This window comes from Argopecten irradians, chromosome 11, assembly GCF_041381155.1.
Source record: "Argopecten irradians isolate NY chromosome 11, Ai_NY, whole genome shotgun sequence".
Taxonomy (NCBI): Eukaryota; Metazoa; Mollusca; class Bivalvia; order Pectinida; family Pectinidae; genus Argopecten; species Argopecten irradians.
The window spans coordinates 12,689,542-12,698,930 of NC_091144.1; the positions used below are offsets into that span (position 1 = coordinate 12,689,542).

At 37.1% G+C, this 9,389-nt stretch overlaps 1 long non-coding RNA gene across 1 annotated transcript; it reads left to right on the forward strand.

Annotated features, from left to right (window-relative positions):
• The first annotated feature begins 670 nt into the window (after window positions 1–670).
• LOC138334767 (uncharacterized) lies at window positions 671–1,729 on the forward strand. Its single transcript, XR_011210166.1, has 2 exons — window positions 671–1,003; window positions 1,175–1,729. It is a non-coding gene; the product is annotated as an uncharacterized lncRNA (long non-coding RNA).
• The last annotated feature ends 7,660 nt before the right edge of the window (window positions 1,730–9,389 follow it).

The window sequence follows — 9,389 nt, forward strand, 5'->3', positions numbered from 1 at the left end:
ATCGGTATTTGAAATCGAAAGATTACGGCAAACAACTAACAACAAGTGTAGAGTTTTCTAAGGTAATGGAGGTTATCAAATCTAAGCAAAAAAAGCTAAAACGAGAGGGAAAGGCAAATTTAGAAAAGAGGGCTGATGCTGTTTCAGACAAAGACATAGATAAATTGTATGACGTAGGTCAACTTGGTTCACACAACCCTGACAGTTTGTTAAGAACAGTTTGGTTTCTAAATACTGTGCATTTTGGCATGCGAGGTGTTACTGAACACAGGGATATGTGTTGGGGGGATATTAAGCTATGTAAAGATTCAGAGAATAATGAGTACATTGAATTTCGTGAACGGCAAACTAAAACAAGGCCTGGATCAAATCCTAAGAATGTAAGGGCCGTCCCCCCGCGCGCCTGGGCTACCCCTAAAACCCCATCACGCTGCCCTGTCGCCACTTATAAGGTCTACCAATCTCGCCGTCCGCCAACATACTGCCATGATGATGCCCCCTATTATATCGCCACTAATACAAACATGGACAAATCTAGCAGGTGGTTTAAGTGCCAGCCTGTCGGCGTAAATAAACTGGGAAGATTCATGACTACAATGGCAGAAAATGCAGGTACTATTTTATGAATTCATCTTAAACTTCCATTATAATAAACAGCTGCTGTCAACAAAATAACAAAAACTAAGCCCCGCCCCTTTCAGATTGTACACAGGCTATACAATGTATTACAGTGTGTACTGAAACAGTACACGATGTCATGTTGCATTTCAAAATTTCACACAACAGGTCAAGGTCGATTGTCCTGGTTATTTGCACTTTAATACTAAATGATTACTGAATTATGACCCGTGATACAGGATTTTTCAATATTTGCAATAAAAATGTTTTAGGCTTGACGAGCAAAACAGGGGAAAATGGAAAACGCCTCACGAACCATAGCGCAAGAAAGTATCTTGTACAGAAGTTGAATGATAACGGGTTGCCTCCCAATCAGATTATGCAGGTATTAATAAATATTCTTGTACGTTAAATAATAACAAAATGTGTGTTTTTAATGCAGACTTACCTTTATTTGAAAAAATACATCCCATCACAAATATTTCGGTACAGTAGGGCTACTGTAACTTTTTTTTACGAATCACTTGCATATTTTTGCATTTTTTTATCCTTTCAGATTTCCGGACACAAGAACATCCAGAGTATTAACAACTATTCGACAATAAACTCAAACCAACATAGGACGATCTCAAGAATATTGTCGAACGCGCACTCAGAGCAGATCGGTCAGCCAGCAAACAATCCATCATCCGGCCCCCGGCCATCATCACTAGTGTCATCAAACGGTGATGTTCAACTTCAAAACGTATCAAACAGACCACCATTACCAAACACGCTCCCGTCATTGTTTTCGGGACCCATTAATGGTGGATCTTTCACAATAAACATCAACAACAAGTCCGTGTGTACTTGTAGGAAACGCCAAAGGCCAAGGGTGCTTTACTCCGACAGTGACACGGACTAGAGTGGGTTGAACAATCCGCGCGGGAAAATTACGTCACATGCCAAGGCCACACAACTGTTAAATTTGCGCGCATATAGTCCCCGGTCAATATGATTTAAAGAGAATGAAATGACTGGGTTTCGGATATCAAATACATTTAATTATCATTATTTTATAGAAATATTTGTGTATTATCAATTATTAAAGTAATAAAAAATAATTACGAAATTGAATGTTTTGCATATTAATTAGTTTCTGTATCATACAGGTTATATCACTACGCCTAATTTGCATACGGAACTCTAGTAAAAAAACGTGGGCCTATTGTCACGAAAAACATTGTGGTAGAAACAGGTCACACCACTCGCAACTATTGGATATTGAATTAATTTCCCTCTCGTGAATTATTTTTTAAAAGTTACAAAAGACACTCGCTAAAGCTCGTGTCTTTTGTAACTTTTAAAAAATAATTCACTCGAGTGAAATAAATTCAATATCCAATAGCTGCTCGTTGTGTAACCTCTATATATCTTACGGCACATATCTATTGATGATGGCTCGAGGAAATTCATTATTTTGGCCAAACCATTCTGACTCAAATGTGTCGATGCGGTATTTTAAGTTATCCGAAAATAGTTTCGTATGACTAAATCTCAGTTGGGTACTTGATGTGATATCTATATATACACTAGGTTATAGATAACGTGTTAGGTGCTATCATGGAATGCCTGTAATAAATATATAGCAGAGGATTAATTTTAATTGATTTTAGATTTATGAATATGAGAAAATATCCAAATATACTCTAAATAACGGTTTATGATAAGATACTTTTTTCGTAAATTCCATATGATAAAAAAAATCAATTAACATAATTCTTATAATTTTATCTGCTATTTCTTGATTCGTATAAACATGTAGAAGAACAGGGAACATACACACATGATTCCTGTCGAGTGCCTCGACCGGGAATCGAACCGGGTCTCCGGTGTGGAATTCTACGATTCTACCGATTAAACCAAAGACGCATGCTCCATCAGCTGAGTGACAGACACCGTATTTAACACTATGTACAAGTCACACCGATCAGCCAGCTCCTTTAACACAACGTTACAAAAGGCGACGTCACCCTGTCATCTTTACATCTTTAAAGGGACTAAATCGTTAAAAATTCATGTAATAAAAGATAAAAAGAATTATAGAACTAAAAATAATTGTAAAAGTTGTGTACTTTGTGTAAATAACAATATTTAAAAGTTTGTATAACAATTTTGTTCAAAATGGAGAAAAACTGAAAATAAATAGGACCGACCTAGTCACTATTTCATATTATTATCTTTCGGCGAGTGTAAACAACCCCTATGTGCATGCGCGATGCGTGAACATTCAAAACATCCGATCGAAGGAAATCTCATCTGTCTAATGGATATATCTGCTATCTGACTGAAAAAAACAAATTATCGACTACAGGTTCCTGATGACTGTGTTAATCTAAGAAAAACGTTGAAACGTATGCAGAAGTTTTGTGAACAAATAAGTGTAAATAACTTATACTGTACAGGTTTTTGCGGCCATAAATGTAAATTTTTTGTAAATGTAAGCTTTATCCTATTGTCTGTACAGGTTTTTAATTTCAAAGACATGAAACCGAAAATTAGACCTCCGAATATGGCGTTTCGTTCATTTTTTAATGTAAATTTTAGCGTAATTCATGAAAATTCAAAGGTGAAATGTTTTGAATTGGATGTGAAAGATCATGCTTTCAGACACATAAAATGACCAATTTCAATGTCATATGATTCAAAATGGCGGAGGTATAGAACTTTCAGCGATTTTGAGTTGTGATTACATGATGTGGCATGTGGCCAAAGGGAGATAATCGGTATCTAATACTAAAACTCTAACTGTACGTGTTATTCCGCATTGGTCCAAGATCTTCATAAGAAAAGGAGAATTTTTGCACTTTTAAAAAACCTGAAATTCTAATGTTTTTACCTATTCATTATCAAAATTGATATTTTGAACCTAAATCTCAATCTGAATTTCCAAATTCATATCATGGTTATCAAGGAATAATTACCTGTCAGAAAACATTTTTACTTTTGAAATTCAAGATTAGCCAGCCCAATCAGCGGCCGGGTTAAATTTCTGTCCTGGGCTCAATCTTCGTAACACACGGGCCGTTTCGAAGGTCTTTTTTTTCTCATTTGGCTGGTTATTACCTATACCCAACTTGAATACTATAATTTCGAGATGTTTTAAGTTCTGCATGAACAATGTACACAATCGCCATGTTTGCGTTAATACACGTACATGTACATGTGTAGCTACACCGCATGTATGGGAGACCGTCCTTACGTGAACCTAACTATTAATAGGATGTACATTTAATCAAAGAAAGGTAATGCACAAACCCAATAACTGACAGTTTCAAAACCTTTTATGTGTGTGGCAGAGCTGTCACATGTGACACCGGCTGTTTAAGCAAAACCGGTGCTATGTTGGGGAAATACACGGCAGTTTTGCAACCACAGAACCAAACAAATTCACATCAAAATTTCTTTACAAATTTTACATCTACACCTATTGCCCGACCCACACATTAACCATTAACTAATGTACCCTGAAATATATCCAATCAGCAGGCTCCGATATATTCACCTCTCTATGAAATCTAGTGCCCAAAAGGGGATTCCCCTAAATCTGTTTTTCGGTTGGAGCCAGACTACTTTCGTAAGAAACGCTTTCTGATTAATATTGAGTGACATCGCCCGTTCGTTCAAGCAATCGTCTCCGTTCGCTAACATTACTTACATCATTACAAAGGTGGAAATCCCGTGTTTTGATCGCGATCAAATCTAGTATTATATGGTTTTATATACTTACTTCTACCGTTATTTTATTTTAATTTGTCGTGATATTAGGTACTATTCCGCTAAACCTGCCAATATTATTAGACTTGTAAAAAAAATTGCCCTATTATATAGACTTTAAAATAAGGAAAAAATGGGGAAAAACTATTAATATAGGCATGTTTAGCGGACTAAATACGTGTATTTCTTTTATCATTATATCAATATTTGACATTCCCTATACATTGTATATATCCTTAGTTATAATGTCTATCCGTGTAATGGGCATTCCCTATATATCTCTAGTTATAGTCTTTATCCGTCTAATGGACATTCCTTATATAGCCCTAGCTATAATATATATCCGTCTAATGGAAATTCCCTATATATCCGTAGTTATAGTGTCTATCCGTCTAATGGACATTCCCTATATATACATGTACCAAGTTATAGTCTCTATCCGTCTTATGGGCATTCCCCTACATGTCAGTAGTTATATAACTTTTCCCAACTGATTTACTTAAAAAAATCAGCCTAACTATATATCTAAATTTTATGTGTACTTTTATGTATTCAAAGCAAAAATATACCTTACATATACATTGTAGACCTATGTAGATGTTTGCTTAATAATGTACGTATGTACACTTGTATTCATGTATAACATATACATAATTAATTAACGGGTGAAAATACCTCTCACTTCTTGTCATATTTCCATCAAATACTCTAAAGCTTCATAGAACGTATGCTGTTTTACTTGGCAATGTAGATACAGGGGCGTAGGAAGCGGGGGTGGGAGGTGGGGGTCGGGGTTGGAGGGGTCAGGAGGGGACAATTACCTCCCCTTTTCCCAGGACGGGGGCAAACGTGTCTATTTGCCACCCCCCCCCCCCACCCCCCATTTTCTATGTTCTAATATTGCAATTGAAATTTTGAAGAATTTGAAAGAAAAAAGGGTCCTCCTGCACATTTTCGTGAACTAGACTAAAAATGTCAATCAAGGGATTGTACGTACTATTTAAAAAATGTCTCTTAAAAGGTTCATTTGTTTATATGACTTAGCAAGACAATTAATTCATTATTATTTTGTGTTAAACAACAATGTGCCGATGGTGTGAAGCCGGTATGTTCAGATCGAGCAGAGTTGCATAATGATATGACGGCATTCACAATTATCATTTCTAAATGCAGGTAACTTTAAATAAAAAAAGTATCATGTTAAGAACGCTTAAGAATCATTAATATACATCGTTAAACTCATCACAGCCATTCTAAATCGTAATATTTTTACCCCGGGGAGACCCTCGGATCCCTTCAAACACCCAAATCTCGCGCCTTCAGGCGCTACTACATTCATCAAAATGCATCGTAAAATTCTAAATCGTAATATTTTTCCCGAGGGAGACCCGCGGACCCCTCAAACACCAAACTCTCGCGTCTTCGGCGCTTGCAAATTCATCAAAATACATCGTTAAACTCATCTTAGCCATTCTAAATCGTAATATTTACTCTCGTAGGAGATTCTGCCCCCCCCCCCCTCCCAAACACCAAAACATCGCACCTTCGGCGCTCACATGGCAATTTGCGTATTAATCTCCTCCTGTGGGTGCGGGGCAAAGAGCGGGGAGGGGGGGTGTCCAAATATTGAGGACCTTTGCCCCTCCCCCCCCCCCATTTACGTTTCATATTTACGCCACTTAGATACGCTGTAAATGTATCGGCTGTTACGCTTAATCAGGCCAATGTAACCGATGAAATATAAGTTGCGTATTAGTGGTGTTATTACATCTATATCCATTAGCCGGATGAGATTTTCAGCGACCTCGATTTCGAACTAAAAAATGCACTCGGTTCTTTCCGTTGTAAACAGTCAATGCCGACAGATACAATTTCTTGTTGTGTTTGGCGATATTTCAACTTTGATAAACATTGCCAATAGTTTAAACTAACTGTTGTAATTTTGAAAACTTTCTAATTTCAGGTATAAGAACGTTTGTAGGAATGCAAAAACCCTAAGGAATCTATGTAAATCTAATGATTTAGTACCTTTAAAAGCCAGAAGGTATGTATGCGGTATGCAGCGTGTATGCCATACGTGTTTTATATTCGTGTTGTTCCTTCTTGCATAGCGGAACTGTTCCTTTTTTGTAGTGCTAAATCACTGAAGCATGCTGCAGAAGACCCACCACTCGGTCACTTTATTCTGACAACGGGTAAACGAGTCGTCCAACTCCCTGTATGCTGAGCGCTAAAGAGGAGCAGAAACTACCACTTTTATAGACTTTGGTATGTCTCGGCCAGGGAACAGAACCCCTACCTCAAAGGGGCAAGGCCAAAAGTGAGGCACGAGTCAAAGGAGACGCTAGAAAAAAGAAAGTTTCTAAAGAAGAGGAGAAAAGACAAGATACTAAATTTAGTCGCCTTTTACGTTCTTATTAGAAGATCACAAAAGCAAAAATGAAAGTGTATAACAATGCTTGGTACAAACAATGTATAACAACAAACAGTTGATAAACGTATAATGTTAGCCATCAAACTCCAGCTGTCCTTATCATGGTTCAATATTGTGTCACGTGCAGAGGCCATGGTTAAGGGGCGCCAAATGGGACACTTGTGATTTTGTACACGAAATCCAATTGTGTGTAGACAGAAATGAGTTCAGATTAACAAAAACATAAAACAAAAATAAGTTTTGTTATACAAACAGTCTTTGAGTGTACAAAAGTCATGACGAAATTCAATTTTGTAAACAAAATTCAAATTTGTGAACACAAAATTGAATTCTGTCGTAACAAAATCACTTTCGTCTTACAAAAAAACACAGATTGGCAGACCTTCCTCCAAAAGCTCTTGCTCAACGGTCACTATATCCAATGAGAGGCCACGTTACACAATCGTGATTAGACAGTTCATTTGCATATATCCATATTTGGATTCGGTGATTTGTGACACAAAATTGAATTTTGTGCTCAATTTTCACTTTAGTCTAGCAAAACTCAATTTCGTCCACAATTTTTTTTTGTCTGTTTGTCTGACTAATTAACGTCCTATTAACAGCGATGGTCATGTAAGGACGGCCTCCAATGTATGCCGTGTGTTGCGTGTATGTTGTGCGAGGTGCGTGTTTTGGGAGACTGCGGTATATTCGTGTTTTGTCTTCTTGTATAGTGGAACTGTTGCCCTTTTTATAGTGCTATATCACTGGAGCATGCCGCCGAAGACACCAAGCAACAAACCCCACCCGGTCACATTATACTGACAACAGGCAAAACAGTCGTCCCACTCCCGTTATGCTGAGCGCTAAGCAGGAGCAGAAACTACTACTTTTATAGACTTTGGTGTGTCTCGGCCAGGGGACAGAACCCATAGCCTTCCTCATAGAGGCAAACGCTCAACCAAAGGCCAAAAGTGGTGTCAAGGGAGACTCTAGGAAGAACAAAGTAATTTAGGGAGAAAGAAAAGATAAGATCCTAAATTTAGTCGCCTTTTACGATCATGCAATAGCGGGAGCAGGTACAATTCTTACGCCCTATCTGCAGGGCTTAATTTTGTCATAACAGAAAAGAATTTTGTGTAGACAAAATTGAATTTTGTGTTCAATTTCACCTTTGTCAAACAAAACTCAATTTCGTCCACAAAAATGAATTTTGTTATGACAGAAATGAATTTTGTGTAGACAAAAATGAATTTTGTGTACTGGAAGATAATTTGTAAGACGAAAATGATTTTGATTACAAAAATATAAAGTTCCAATCGGCTCCCGTAGTGGTAGGGATGGGGTTAAGAACAGTACATGTTCCTGCGGAAAAGTAGGTGACTTTAGCGTCTTCAGTGAGATATATAGCATTCCATGGATAGACAGTACGAACATTCACACAGACCATCCTGAAGTGACCCTCAATGTTAATATACCAATCGACCAACAGGACCAAACTGATCACTAATTATTCTTTATAGATTTGGTGACCTTTCGATTACCCACCGCTAAGGGAAACTTTTATATGACAGTTTCGTATCACTTAATGGATTATAATTACTATTAATCATCACCTCTAGGTCAAGCAAGTAGATTGATATATATCATACGCTATGCAACTGCTTAAACTGTACGCTGACATAGATCCATGAAATTTTAATTGTTAACTTTCCAATTTTTACCACGTCCGATATTGCTATGATCGATTGTTTGATTAGACTAAACGTTATATTATGCATTTATGGCCCCGGTGACAGTGTGATATGAAGGTTAATTTACCCGACAGTGTAAAATTTCCAGAAATTATACCGAAAATTCGAGATTCGCTCCTTTAGGTTAAATGTTACTTAAATTCGTGAAAATGGCGTTTTATGCTTCGTTCGTCATTGTACAATTCGAAGGAATGATAACTCCGTGTGGAAGACGGATTGTCACCATAGGGACTTGCGCCTCAGGGAAATACGATGTTTTATCCCCCCTCCCCCCCGCGCGGGAAATACGACATTTTATATCCCTGTCATGTGATGTGTTTCGACAAATGCTATGAGACACTTCTTTTTCCTTAGTCCTTATTACTTATATGTTGTAGCAACAATAACTAAAGTGATCTTGAAAAACGTAAAAGTTATGAGCAGTTTCATCGCAATGTCCAACTGTGAAATAATTCGTAAAGTTTTCAATCAGCAACACTTTTAAAACATTATACATGAATTAATAGTCAATATAATTGTTTGATGACCGTCGATAATCGGCCCATAACAAACGGGAATTTCGCACCATTAATGTCCTGTTAAAAATATATATCCATACATCCAAATGTACTTTTGGACTAAACTCCTTTGTTGATGCTTTGAATTTGGATGTTTGGTATGTAAACCGAATGGCTGTCCATATGTTCCATTTTGAGCAAACTATCGAATGGTATTCGAAAATAGTTCTCCAAATACAATACATTTTCAGATATATATATTTTTCAAACAATTTTTGCGTATTTATCTTCCGTCGATAAGATCATTTTTTTTATGTATAAAATCATTTCAGTATTCATCTCCGTGTT